This window comes from Platalea leucorodia (assembly GCF_965183815.1).
Source record: "Platalea leucorodia genome assembly, chromosome: 3".
NCBI lineage: Eukaryota > Metazoa > Chordata > Aves > Pelecaniformes > Threskiornithidae > Platalea > Platalea leucorodia.
Window position 1 is genome coordinate 100,309,302 of NC_138825.1, and position 14,537 is coordinate 100,323,838.

The 14,537-nt window shown below is 41.5% G+C and overlaps 1 protein-coding gene across 7 annotated transcripts in view; it reads left to right on the forward strand.

The window, feature by feature from the left end:
* The window catches only part of DST (dystonin), a 302,794-nt gene that overhangs the window by 84,518 nt on the left and 203,739 nt on the right, over positions 1 to 14,537 (forward strand). The window lies entirely within an intron of this gene.

The window sequence follows — 14,537 nt, forward strand, 5'->3', positions numbered from 1 at the left end:
GGGGGAGTTGAATTGCTGCTGTCTGATATCCCAAGGTGATCTATTTGAATACTTGCATTTGAAATTCAAATGAGTCAAAGTTTAAGGGACGTGATTTCTTTCTACAAAGCTTGACTCTTTTCTGGCATTAGACTGTCATGGCTGTAGCACCACAGTTAAGGCAAATGAAAATAAATTAATTTTTTTTTTAAGTACTGTGCTGAGGACAGGGAAATGACCTTGAGAAGGATAGCTCTAAATCCTCCTGTGGCATCAGTATGCTGCTCATGGATTAGAAATAGAGGCTTTCTAGGGACGAAAGTCACTTTTCAACATCTTTCTTTTGAATAGCAGTGAACTTTGCCTCAGGGACAAAGCACATCATTTTAACAACATGTACAGCTTTTAGTCAACAGAGAACTAAAAGCCACAAGTTCACCTTCACTGCATGGCCCTTCAGTTCTAAATTTAATCTGCTGTTTCAGCGCCAACTGTCTAGCCCAGACATTTCTCTGGAGAAACAGATTGTATAATTACTTAACATAACTTGCTTTGATTTCCCCTCCTCTGCCTCACCCCCCCCGAGGTTGAATTCATGTAGAAGTCACATTAAATAAAAACGTATCTGCAAACTGTCAGAGTTGAGATTTAATTAATGAGCATAGTGTATAATGTTCAGAAACTGCTACAAAGATTTGCTCATGTTCATATTTAGAGAAAAATACTTTTTTTTTTTAGGGGCCAACTTAATTATCTGTCTGCTTCTTGTGGCTGTACTTTGTGGGTATTTGAGAAATATTGACACTGAAACAGAAGAGAATTTCTTCAGGGATGTTTAAAATCAGCTTGGGGGTGCTCCTTGAATCTTGAGAAGATGCAGAATTCTGGTTTCGCATCTTTTAAAAATTTGAAACAAGGTTAGCTCTTGGAAATGGTGTGACTTAGGGAGCTAGCAAGGCCTGTACGTGAAGTTGGTCCCAATTTTATCTTTAGCAGAAGACCTCTCCTCCTGAGTGGTCTTTTAGTCCTTCCCACCATGATTGAGCCATCAGGAGTGGTCCTGACATCAGCCTCTGTGCAACAGCAGCTACACACAACCTTTCTGTCCACAGGGTGAGCCTGGAGTTGCAGAATGGCTTTTAATACTGCTCATACCAGTAGGTTTTCCTTTGTGGATTTGCTAGACCCAAAGGAATCATTCTGTGTAGAAACAGCTGCTCCAAGGACCCCCTCTATGTAGATGCCTCCTCACCGTAATCCTGAAATACCCAAATGGCCCTGTGTCTTTGCAGCAGTCTTCTACTTGCTAATGAGGAAAGAGAAGAGGCTGCAGACCTGCAGCCTTCCCTTTGTGGATTTTACATCTTATTTCTAAGAAATTTATCCATTGTCCAGTACTTCAGACAAATTAGATTTAAAGAAAAAAAAAAAATACAGGAAGATTGCCAGTACTCTGGCAGCAAAATGCAATCTCCAAATTAACCATCTCCTTCTAATTGAAGGTAATTGTTACTATGTTTGTAGAAGTTACTAATCGTTTTGTGTATTAAAGATGCATTTTAAAGATGTAGTTTTAATTTTCTGTGGGAAGTGGAAAAGCCTACCTGAAGTTTTTGGAGAGCAATCCTTTAACATAAGTTTAAAGTGATGCCTGTTTTTACAGAAGAGCAGTGTACTGAAAATTATATTTCTATACACCATTATTTTACACAATGTTAAAACATGCACAGTCATCGTTGCCATACTGTCAGCCTCTTGGGAGCAGCTTAAAAAAGATTTAGACTCTAAACCTGTAAGGAAATCAGGGTAAAGAGTTCACATTAAATCCTTTTGACTTGCTTGCCAAGGTCAGTGGCCTTAGGCCTTCATCTTCAGATAGTTCCCAGTGTGATTGATTGTAGAGATATAGATATAGATGTGTGTGTGTCTGTACTGCTGGCCTTGATTTTCATCTCAGGTTGCTTGCTTCAGATTTCAAGTAAAGGATTGTTAACTTAGACAAATATAGTTTGACTATGGCTTTTCTGTTAACTCTGAATTTATGTAGCAACTCAACTTTATCTTTTGGAAATACTGGAAAGCAGTTGGTGATACAGTTGTCAAATTTTTGTTCTTACAGCATTGTTTCTAGGACAGTGATTTGCATGGAAATTAAAATCAATCCTTCAAATCCTTTCTCTTAAGGTTCAAAGGCATATTTAGAAAATACTATATAATGGAGGGAACGCAGGAAAAGTATCGCCATACATGAGTGCATTTCTAGCAGAGTCTCTAGACCTATCCTGATCTATGCATTAAGTTGAATTTGAGTGCTAGTTTTCAGCTTTATTACCTTGGATTTAATACAAAATATATGCAACTCATATTTGCCCACTCACTGGCAATAGCTTATTGCAGACAAAAAAAAAAAAAAAAAAGGTGGGAGTCAGCTTCTTTCAGGCATCTCGATAGCTTTATTTGAGCTAATTATCCAGACTACTTCTGTAGGTAGCAGAGTGAACAGGCCTTTCTAGATGTCTTGGATATCTGCTACCTTAGAGGGAGATGAATTGTGTCCTAGAAGTGTTTTCGCTCCGCTGACTGAAAAAGCAGGTCAGTGTGCTTTATCTGTCACTGTGTGGGGTTCAACAAGAAGCGGAAAGGATGAAGATGATCCTGGAAACTATGAGAGATCGTGGAAAGCACCAGACCATGGATGTGGACAGGACCCCACTATGGGCATGGTGATGGATTGCATTTTTCTTTCGTCTTTTTTCCATCCTACTTATCTTTCCCGTTTGTTTTCTGTCCCCTGTTTCTTTTTTGGCTTTCTTTTCTCTGTTTTTCTTTTTTCCTGTTGACTCTTTTTATTTTTCCCTTGCTTGTTTAGTTCTTCCCTTGCTCATTTGAATTAATCTCTGATTTTCCTGCAGTCCTTGGGAAAGTACTGGACTCCTATTCCTTTATAGCAGTATATTCAAAAGAGTTTTTTCTAGGTCAGCAGCATGATGCTTTTATGGGATACCATCATTTGTTAGGAGATGGCATGGAAGCTTGCTGTCATTCTTGTAATTAAATTCTGTATTTATGGGATTCACTGAGTAACCCCAAACAACAAGATGGCTGAGAAATACTTACTTTTCTGCCCTCCGTTGCCCATCTTTAATTCCATTAGATTCAAAGCATATAAGTACGTAGTATATAAGATTCAGTGTTTAAGATTAGTTCCTTGTCAGTTCATCTGACTAGTTAAGTCTGTACTCGTGTACTTTGCTGAACTAGAAACATAGTCATTGCAGAAATATTTCCTGCAAATGATCTTGAGATATGTAGTTTTAGAGACAGATACATCATGTGTTACTTGCAAAATTCAACTGTTCAAGTTATCTTTGAATTCCACAGTTTAAGATCAAGTGGACTGTCACTACATTTTTTAAATGCTGATGTTTTTCTTACGAATTGATAATAGATTTTCCAAGGGCTGATGAGAGCATTGCACTTGCTAAGGCTACTGTTTAATGTCTGATGGTGGGGCTCTGGTTTAAACGTTATCTCTTACTTCTTGTTGACATACGGGCTGGAGAGGTGAGATATTGGACTTCAGGCTCCCCTGCTGCTGTGGAATGAGCTTCCAGGGAGAAACTCGCATGCCAGCGTAGTGTGGCAGTGGGGTAGAGATCTTATCTTCTCTCAACTTCTCTAAACCTGCTTCTGCTTCCAGCAAGTGTTTCACTTTGCTGCTGTCAAAAATAGGATGTTAATTTCCAGTACTTGCTACAGCAGTAAGTAACCCTTGACATAACAAGAACAGGTAAATTTGTGGAAGAAAGAGGTTGCATTCTAGTGTAGCGTTCACGTGGTCCTAAATCACCCAAAAAGAAATCCAACTTCCACGAAAGCCCAGAAATTCTTCCTGACACTCCTTTGAATCCCAAACCCCAAAACCTAAGGAAAGAATGAGAGAATTGTGAAATACAGGGGGAGAATGAGATAAAAGTTGGAAAATAAGGAAGTTGATAATGAAAAAGGAGTAAAAGCAGACAAATTCTTCTTTGTTGTTCAGTTCCTTTCTCAAACCAATTTAAAAATATTTTTGTAGTGCCAGATCTGAGTCTTGACAGATTAAATGGGATATTTTGAAATACTTAAATTTTCTTTATCAGAAATTATCATGCACAGAAAATAGGACTAAAGGCAAGGCAACCAAACCAGACACTGGCTAGATCAGTGCTCTGACGGGAAAATATGGTGAACACCCAGGTATCTTCCCTCCAAGGAAAAATGTTTCTCTTTTTTTATGGAAGAAAAGGTTGTAGAAAGCCTCTTAACTGACCTTCTAGCAGCGACATGGGACCCTGGGGTGCCTGAGCAGCTCCCTGGAGGGAGAGGTCTGTCCTGGCCAGGCCCCACTGGGGAGCCCCGCCACCCTGTGCCCCCTCCCCATGGGTCGGCTTGGGGCTGGCCAGACTTTGGGAGAAACACGCTGGTGATGGGAGCAATGGGCAGCATCCCTGCACAGTCATTAGTTGCTCCAAAAGTCACTTTTAAAGGTCTTATGAGCAAGAAGGCTATTATAAGTAGCAGGACAAAATGTTTTTAAAACTACTGTTTTAAAGCTCCGTGTTCAAAATCATGTACTGTGTCACAGTGATAGTGCATTAGAGAGAGAGCGAGCAGCTTTTTGTTGTGCAAAGACTGAATCAATAATTCAGAATAGAAACCTGAAGTTATTGATTCCTGTGCATCCTTTAGGCAGGACACAGTTTGCAAATGGCCACTTAGGTCAATCGCTTCTTGAAGTGTTCAGGTATGCACTTAATGGCAGAGGGACACGCAGTCGTTCCCTTGCTGAAAGCTGGCACTTCACTGACACTCGTGGCTATCATTTTAGATAGTGCTACTCTGCAGTATCTTCTTTTTAGCCATGCAGTTAATCTGTTATTTAAAATTCCCCACCTCCTCTTCTTTTAGAAATGCACACTTTTTAGCCCTACATTTATATTTATTTTAAGGGATGAGGCACCCGGTGTTAGTCTAATGGTACTGACTGTTTTTAAAAAAAGTCTCAATTTGACACCTTTCCTTTTTGAAACATACTTGCAAAAAGCATGTTTTGGTTTGTTTAGTTTTTTCTATGTGTTAAGGAAAATAAGATGAAGACTGCTTGCTGTGCTAGTGCATCTGAATGAGTCTGCTATGTATTCCTCCTAGTTAATTCTGACAGCTGCTGCAGACTGCGCTGGGAGCAAAATCCCACTTCCAACACGGCGCTCAGCTTGCTTTAGGCATTGGATGCAGCCGAACTACCAGTATTTGCTCCTCTATTTTGTTTTTCAGTTATTCAACAAGGCCTATTGTCTGCTTGGTAGACAAAAGAATATTTCAGGTTTTCTCCTAAAAATTTTTGCTGTTATGTGTTTAGGACTATTCTAAAAGGTCTTGAAGTCTTTTTTCTTTGAGACACTTGCCTTCCAAAAAATACAGAAAAATAATTCTTGAAGAAGATTGTCAGTTAATGGTGTAAAGAAGTATTTGATTTTTGTTATTATCCCTGGAAATATACACAATTATAGTTTATTCACGCTGCATTGCATACAAATTTTTCAAAAATCTTTCACTTGGAGGTAAACCACACAGCATCTTTCATCTGCTTAGTATAACCTATAGCTGTTTGCAAAGCAGATCAGCAAGCAAACTCAGGACTTTCTGGTGCTTAATCAAAGTTTAGGTGAGGGAGGAAGGTAAGCAGGAGATGGTGAGGAAGAGTAGTGACAGAATACCAGAAACTAAAGCTGAAAAAGAGGAGGAAATTCGTACAAAGTTTTAGAGGCTAATGCTAAACCGCATCACAAAATCTCTCTGCAAGCAAATAAATAAATAAATCCAAGTCAATAAAAACTGTGCCACAGATTTCAAGTTTATTTGATTCTCTTAATGCATGCAGACTTCATGACTAATTGGGAGCAGGAAGGAGAATAATTGAAAACAGCAAATTAAATATTCATGAAATATATGACAGCTTGAGTGCATCGATATTTTATGGCATGCAGCACTATTGAACCAGTTGAGTGTATGTTTTTATGCTTCTTTTTATCGTGGTGTTTGAGGTTTTTTTAAATTGTTTTATATAGGTGCTCATATATGAAAGAATGAGTATAAAGAGAATTAAGTCTACCATGAGATTACTGTATGATGAAATAGAACCACTAGACTCAGTGTTTCCTATGATAGTCTAATATATTAATACATTAATTCATTCTCTTTTGGTGGGTTCATTGTTTGCAATTAGCTCTCAGCATAGATTTTATTTAGTAGTATTTATTCCTTAGAGATCACAAGAATTAAAATTCTACCATTTGCAATTAAATGTCGGCTTTTTAATTAACTGTTAAATTATGCATGGAGTTATATTTTTATCTATATACTTTTGATGTATCCACATTTAATAATCATTTCTATATCAGTTCAGAAATACTCTGGCTTGATCTTCCTGCCCTGGGGCCAGTGGGAGTAGTATTTGTCCCAATATGTGGACTCCAGACGGTAAGCAACCCCCAACATTCAGTCACAAACATTACCAAAATATTTCGTCCTACAACAGTCTTTCATATACTTTGGAAAGCCATTGCCCCGAGGTAATGTAGATGTGTGACTACATGAGGACCTAAGAAGGTATCAGAATAAACGTGTTTTTCCTGTAAAGAATGGTATTGTCTGCTAAAGGTGTTTATGGTGCTTTGAACAAGGAAATTTAAAGATAGTAACATAATGTTTAAAATCTTCATGTGCCTACTGAAATACAGTACCTTGGCTTTAATCAGAATAATATTATGTCTGCCAGCCTTATATTTTACTGGCTATAGAATCATAGAATAGTTCAGTTTGGAAGGGACCTTTAAAGGTCATCTAGTCCAACCCCCTTGCAATGAGCAGGGACATCTTCAACTAGGTCAGGTTGCTCAGAGCCCCATCCAGCCTGGCCTTGAATGTTTCTGAGGATGGGGCATCTGCCACCTCTCTGGGCAACCTCTTCCAGTGTTTCACCACCCTCATTGTAAAAAATTTTCTTCCTTATATCCAGTCTGAATGTACCCTCCTTTAGTTTAAAACCATTACCTCTTGTCCTATTGCAGCAGGCCCTGCTAAAAAGTCTGTCCCCATCTTTCTTGTAGGCCCCCTTTAAGTATTAAAAGGCCGCAATAAGGTCTCCTTGCAGCCTTCTCTTCTGCAGGCTGAACAACCCCAGCTGTCTCAGCCTTTCCTCATAGGAGAGGTGTTCCATCCCTCTGATCATTTTAGTGGCCCTCCTCTGGACCCTCTCCAACAGGTCCATGTGCTTCCTGTGCTGAGGACCCCAGAGCTGGATGTAGGACTCCAGGTGGGGTCTCACCAGAGCAGTGAGCGTGCATTGCCTGAGTTAGTGTATCCCTGTAGTTTTAAGCTGTGAAAGCCAGATTTATTGGCTGAGTTTGATGTTATTGGCATTACATTTGCATACTTCAAACAGTTCATCCCTGATGAGGTATATTTGGTGACACGTAGTACAGGGCTGGAAAGGAGAGGGCAAGTTGGAAGGATGAAGGGTGAAGAGAAGTGGTGGCACTGTGTAACTGAAACACTGCAGTGTGTCTCTGGCCAAAGATAAGATGGGACAGAAGGTGACCGTGGTTGCTGTCGGTTTGAGGCGTTGAACTGGAACAGGGAGGTTGACAGCAGATTTCTGGTTGCTAACTAGCATTGGAAGGACAGGACTGTGTAGCAATGGGGAAAATCATTTATCCTCATAACTGACGGGAAGAGCAGATGTGGAGGTCTGTATCTGAACACCTGCAAAGGTGCCCTCTGTAGTCTATGCAAGAAGGAGGCATTTCTGTGGCACAACTCAGCTCATCCCCAAGCAGTTGTGCAAACCAGGTCAGGGCACACTTGCTGTTCTGTTCCCTGCCTGCTGCAGGAGTTGGGGTGGCTGCCTCCGGTGTGGACACGGGTCTTGTGAGAGAAGTGCCAGCCAGAGAGACCTTCGGCCTGTCAGGCTCAGAGAGTCGCTAGCAACGCTGCTAGTTAGTTAGGTCTGGACTGATTGGGAGGGACTGCTTCAAAATTTAAAAAGGGGAGGTAACTTAACAGCAAGTGATTGCAAAATCCTAGGCTAACCTTTCAAAGAAAGGAGAAAAGTGAGAAGTAAAAAAAGAACAATGAACGTCTAAGCAGCAGAACTAGGGAAAGCAATAGGTAGGGTCTCCTGGGGAAGTAATCCAGGAGAGGGAGGAATGCAGATCTGGCAGTTATTGAAGGCGTTTGTGTTGGAGGCACAAAGGCAAGCTGCAGACAGGCAGAACAGATAGGAGGCATCGTATAGAATATACTGCTGCTTTTAAGAGACGCGTGAACCACAAAGGAGCCATACAGGAAGTGGAAATAAGGGCAGCGGGACTAAAGATGTGTATGAAGGAGTTAGGAAAAGGTCCAGAAGGAGTTACAGTGTGACATAAAATCCGCAGGAGAAAGGTTCTGTGATTATGTCAGAATATGAATAAGAAAGAGTATGGATGCATTACTAAGGGAAAAAAATGAGAAGTAGTATTGAATGGTGGAGAAAAGTGAATTACTCCGGCCTCTTCAGTATACAAAATATTGACTTGACAAAACACATTTTAATAAGATGAGGGTAAAATTCAGGTAAGGAACGAGCAGATCAAAGAATATTCAGGTAAGTTATGTGCTTTCTGGTTGCCCAGCTTTATTCACCCAACAGTTAGGAACTAATTGAAGTGATTTATAACATTTTATTGTTCTATTTAAGAATTCAGAGAGAGCAGGGGACTCCTAGGAGTCTGCAGTTAAAGTAAGTGTAATACCTCTCTCCCAAGCAGAAGAAAAGAACGGGGAGTTGCAGACATCGCAGGGTATTTCCCTGGGAAGACTGTGGAACAACTGGTCTTTGAAAGCAGGTGGACAAAGGGGAAGCAGTGTATGTGGTGTGTCTACATTTTTTGACATGCTACCACATGTAGTCTCATTAGCAGATTACTGTCACAAAATTTGAACAGAAGGATCCCAGATACAGTTTGCTTGGATATTGCCATCGGTAACAGCCGCAGCTAGACCTGGCACTAGGAAGAGCCAGCGCCATCGATTGTTGCTGCTGTTGTGGCTGCCATCAGGTGCTGCAGCAGCATCGCCTGGCTCTGGGAGGCCACACACACGAGCAAGGACCCATCTCCCTTCCACCCAGAGGCAGCATCCGAGCACCCGCTGCCCTTGCCCTGCCACATCCTCAAGCGAGGATTTGAGCTCTGTCACTTCATCCTTGTGGTGATACCCCCGATTCTCTAACACTGCGGCTGTACCTTTCTTGGCTTAGGCCTTTTGTCATGTTGTCAGCAACAAGTGTGACCCTCACCCTGCCACGGTTCTTACCAAGGTCCATCGCCTGTACTGGCCTGTGTTGGCTTGTGCCCGGGGAGCTCCAGGAGCTACAGAAGAGCTCCGCACTCCTGCTTAGGAGACAGCTCGTAATTCTGCCTTTTCGTAGAGACACAAGCCTGTTTGTGGGCATACAGTTGTGAAACTCCGCCTGGCTGCGCAACTCCTGATCTTTGCGATGACAAGAGGATTGCAGCTGTCTGGAATAAAGCAGTAAGAAGATAAGAAGTTTTCTTGAAAAATCAGGGGCAGGTTGTGATATTTGAGTTTGTTTAGTCTGAAACAGAGAGGACTGAAGGGAGACGTGATAACGTGTCCTCGGTATGTAAAAGGTGGTTATGCAGAGGCTGGTGAAGAAGTATTTTCTGAGGTTAGGTTCTAAGGGAGGGGGAACAACAAAACATTCAGCTTAGTTTACAGAAGAAGATTTAGTTTGAAGATTAGCAAGGAAAAATCCCCATTCCCGAAAAACAAGTAAACATAATAAAACACTGAAGTACATGTATTACACTGTAGAATTTCCTTCATTTTAATTTTCAATCATAAATTAGAGAAGCATTTCTGGCATGTTCTAGCCAAACTCAGTCTGCTCCACTGCACTGGGTCAGGTGAGGTGATCCATTCAGTCCTTTTTAGCCTTACAGTTGTGTTATTCTGTGACGGCCTAGTAAGGCCTGGCCCTTCTCTGGCAAAATAATACTCAGTTCTGAGTCTTAGAGCTGATCAATGCCATGTTCTTTACTAAAGCGTGTGCTTTCATTAAATTAGTGATTTCAGTCTGCATCAATCCTACAGTTCCAGTGAGAATGCTCTCTTTCAGGGACCTACCCTGTAAAGTGAAACTTAGTGATGTTTGCATTATATTCTTAATTAATTTGTATTTATACTTTTGTAAGTAAAGTATTTTAAAAAGGGGATAGGATAAATGTCACAAGTGAGGCTTTAAGCAGGTTGTGAGTCACACTTCAATTATCATCAGTAATATGTGCTGAGGCGCTATCTCCGAACAGCTAGAAAATGTGATAGAGATGTAGAGAAGGTTTTATAATGCAGGGTTTTTTTAAGTCTTTCTAAGTTTTATAAATATCTTTATATAGTCTTATACACAAAAGCATTTGAACAAAGAGTACTGCATTGAGGAGAAATCATAAAAGGTTGCTGAGGTGCAAAACACGGGTGAGAGATGGACATGCTGTGCATTAAAATCACAACTGGTGCAAGAAGTGTCAGTGGGCTGGGAACATGCCATGTGTGGCATCTGTCCCCTGTGCTCGCTGAGGGCTGTCTGTAGAATGAGGGTTACTTTGGTGAAATAGATACAAAGCTGGCTGGATATTTCTGTAACCTAAATTAATATTTTAGCAGTAATGGAGTAGATGGCCATTTTATGTTAGTAGATACCCATTTGTACTCAGCTGGTGAATCTACGCAGCGTGGGCTCCACTCAGATGGAGTTGCCATTCCCAATATGCAAAATTACAAGCAGCTGACCAAGACTGTGTAAGTGTTAAAAACAGTGAGGGTAGTGATGTGTTAATGATGACGCATAAGTGGAATAGGACCTGTGGAGGTATTCTGGGTGGCTTGAACCAGTGTTGGTTGAAAAGAACCTTTCAGCCCATTACTTCAGAAAGATTTGAGATGTGTGAGCTGGGATGACAATAATCTTTTTTTTTTTTCCCGTAGGAGGTAGAAAAGAGGGATTTTTACATTTATGACATTGGGTTAAACTTGTTCCGTACAATAATGGCATTTCAGGTATCACACTACTGAAATCCAGAAAAGGACTCATGGATGTGCGTGTTTCTGTCCTACTGTTTTATATACATGTAAGGTTATGCACCTGCTTGCATACTTGCTGACTGGGCATTAGGAGAATATTGGAATGCATTTCACGAAATCAAGCATAGAAATATAAGAGGAGGAATGTAAGGACAAGATTTAGCAATGACCTTAAAGCCATACAAGTGTCTTTTTTTTAAATGCAGTTAGTTTATTAAGAGTTATCCAGAGACATATGAACCAATCGAAGGCTGGGCACAGAATGCAAGATAGAGTATGCAAAAGCAGTGGGTTAACTGGATGATCAAGTTGTCTGGAAGAGATGTGAGTTAGTGTAAAAAAAAAAAAAAAAAAAAATTGTGACTGATCCAAGCGTAGACACAAGGACAGAGCTTTAGAGGGGTGGAATGTGTGAAATGTGTTTGAATCACAAAGTTCTCATGCTAACAGAGTGTATAGCATTGACCAGATGAGAAAGTGAAGGATGAATCCAAGGGTGCAGCCAAGGATGAATCTTCAGTTAGGAAACAACTGTTCTAAAGAAAGATCAGGGGCGTTGAACTCGCTTTGGATGGGAGAGTTGTTTAAAGGTGACTTAGTAAAAGTATTTGAAGTGGTAAAGGGCTTTATGAAATGGAGTAGCGTTTAACTCTGCCTGCTATTTGGGAAAATTAATATCTGAAGTCAAACAGCTACAAAATTATTCCTGAGTATGAAACAAAGAATGATTTATTTTCACTGAACTGCAAGAAATGTTTGCTGTGGAGTGGATTATCAGACTGGCGAGCAAAAGAAAAGAGTGAAAGTGAGTTTTGGACCACTGGACCTAAAACTGGATTCACCAGACTTTGCTTGCAAGTGAACAGGCATACAAGAGACTGGGCACAAGTTTTTCTCTTGTGCCGTCTCACCGCTGGCCCTGGCTGCGGGCCCGGTGCTGCTGGTCCGGGGGAGCCAGCTGGCGTGTCCTGGGCGGCGGGTGCCCAGCGCTGGGGCCTGCGTGCCTGCCCGGAGGCGGGGGAACAGCACCATCTCCAGCCCAGCACTCCGGCTGCCTGCGCTCTGCGCCGGTCCGCCGCGGAAAGCTGTGCCCGGAGGCCACTGTCGCAGGGTTAGCCAGTGACTGAATTCTGCCAGAACTTGTGTGCCCGTTTATTTTTAACAGAACGGGTGCAGTTTATTATAGGATTCAGCACAAAACAAAGATCATGACCAGGGTGTGTGTTTACAGTTTGTTTTTTCCCCAGAAATAAATTTTGGGTTTAAAGTAAGGAGATTAAAGAACATGAGAGACTCAGGGGGAGGATGTCAATCTGCATGTAACCGCTTCGGCTCCCTGGTCTCTTGGCGTGACATCACGTTGGTCATGGACCACAGCTCAGCGCCTCGCTGCGGTGAGCAGCTCGTTGGGATGGAAACTACGCGAGGTGGGATGGCCCTGCTGCGTATCGAGCAACCCACGTGTGCTCTACATGGGGGAATCTAAGATGTCTGTAGAGCAATATAAGTAGTCTTGAAGATGTTTGAAGAAGCAGCCTTGCTTGGCAGATCAGTCACGTGGGAATATTTTGACAAATCTGATGTTTTGACAGTTACATGCTGTGTGGATCTTGTTACAAACTATTCAGAATTTTAGAGTGTTTCTCATGAATCATGCTGCATGTGTTGGCATAGTAAACCTTTATTTTTGTACATAAATACAACTTTTCATAAGAGAGGTTTTTTATTCTTTACTCGTGTCATACGTTTATTTGTTACCATGCAGTTAGACCTGCCAGTGTGATTCCTTAATTTTTAAAGGTGAAAGGACTAAAACATACAAATTTTCAAAACTTAGAGAAAACTGCTTCCTCATTACTAGAGCTTTTAATACAGTTTGTCTTTTAAAAACAAGCTTAAATACATTTTTAGGAAGCTGAAACATTAGGGAAACTCCTCAAGATGTCAGGGTCTCGTGCAGTGGCCCCAGCAGTCTTTCAGCTCTCTGAATGCCGATGACATTTTCTGTGGGATAGTGTAATTATAGGAGCTCTTAACTATCTGTGTCTATTATCTCGGAGAAAAGCGTTTTACTGTAGCTGAAGTGAATGGGAGTCTTGAGGGATCTTTTTTCCATGGCATTGAATCCAATTCTTAAAGAATAAATTTGAAGTTTATTGTGAAACTCACGGTGGCCTTGTGCCAGCGGTCATTTGGACTTATCAGTGACCTCAGTGGTAATTTAGGCCTGACCCTTTTTTCCCCAAACACACCTGTTACAGTTCTAACTTTTGAGCCTTATCCCATTTTCCTTTGGAAGAGTGGTAATGCTTTATGTTTGTGCCGGGCATTTAATTAACTTTGCTTCCAGAAGTGAAGAGAGCGGCACTTGAAAAGACTTTCCCAGGCTATGTGGTCTGGAAAGCCTCTGTTGCATGCATATTATTATAATTCTTGATAATGCCTGGGGATGACACTGATTTTGTAAAGGCTTGTCAGCTGAACTTCAGTTATTCAAAATAAATGTGATTCAGATTTGATTTTAATTTTTGGCTGTTCTGGAAACTGTAAGAAAAGGTCTGGTTTGGCATATTCTCTTAACAATCAGTTCAGCTTAATTATAACATAGATAAGGAGAATCCTGATGTTTTAAGAAAGATGTTTGATTACAATAGTCTGCTTTCCTCATCGTGTACAAAATGGGTAAGTTTGCAAGCGTGTGAGCACAGGTGTCTGCCTTGTTTCCAAGCCCTGCAGCCTGCCAGGGCTGCGGCAGTTGCCTCGCCTCCCTCGGGGAGTTCCTGGCGGCCTCCGGTACATGGGAGCTGCTTCTGGTCATTCCTGCCTGATCTGATTACGTACTCTCTCCTGCCTCTTTGGCCTTGACTCTAGATGCTGCAGCACATGAACGTTTGTTTCCGCTCCTTCCTACGCTATCTCAGTTGAGGATGTGGCCCCTTGCATTTTAGGTGCTAGTCTGCAATATGTTGTACCATAACATGAATGTGAGGTCTCCCTGCGCGTATGCTGGGTGTGCACCCACTGTACGTGCAGAAAGGGCCACAACCTTGTTTTCCTGCCAGATTTACTTCTGAATAAGAAAAAGGGGGTGATTCTTCTGTGTTTTCATAGAGGTGTGGCAGCGTAAGAGCGACCTTCCTACTGTACTCCAGCCTGTGTATCTTCTGTCTGCCCTTTTCAAGACCAAGCTGGTTTTGCTTGCAGAAGCAGAGGGGACAGTTCTTCCCCTCTTACCCCTGCACGCATAAGCAGCTTGTGGTTTTATTGTGTAAAACTATAGATTTTGTTCCAGTATCAGCACAACACAACTAAGACTATCAAGAAAAATTGTAAGAAACAGGCTTGCTATGGAAGATGGCTTGTTCTTTGCT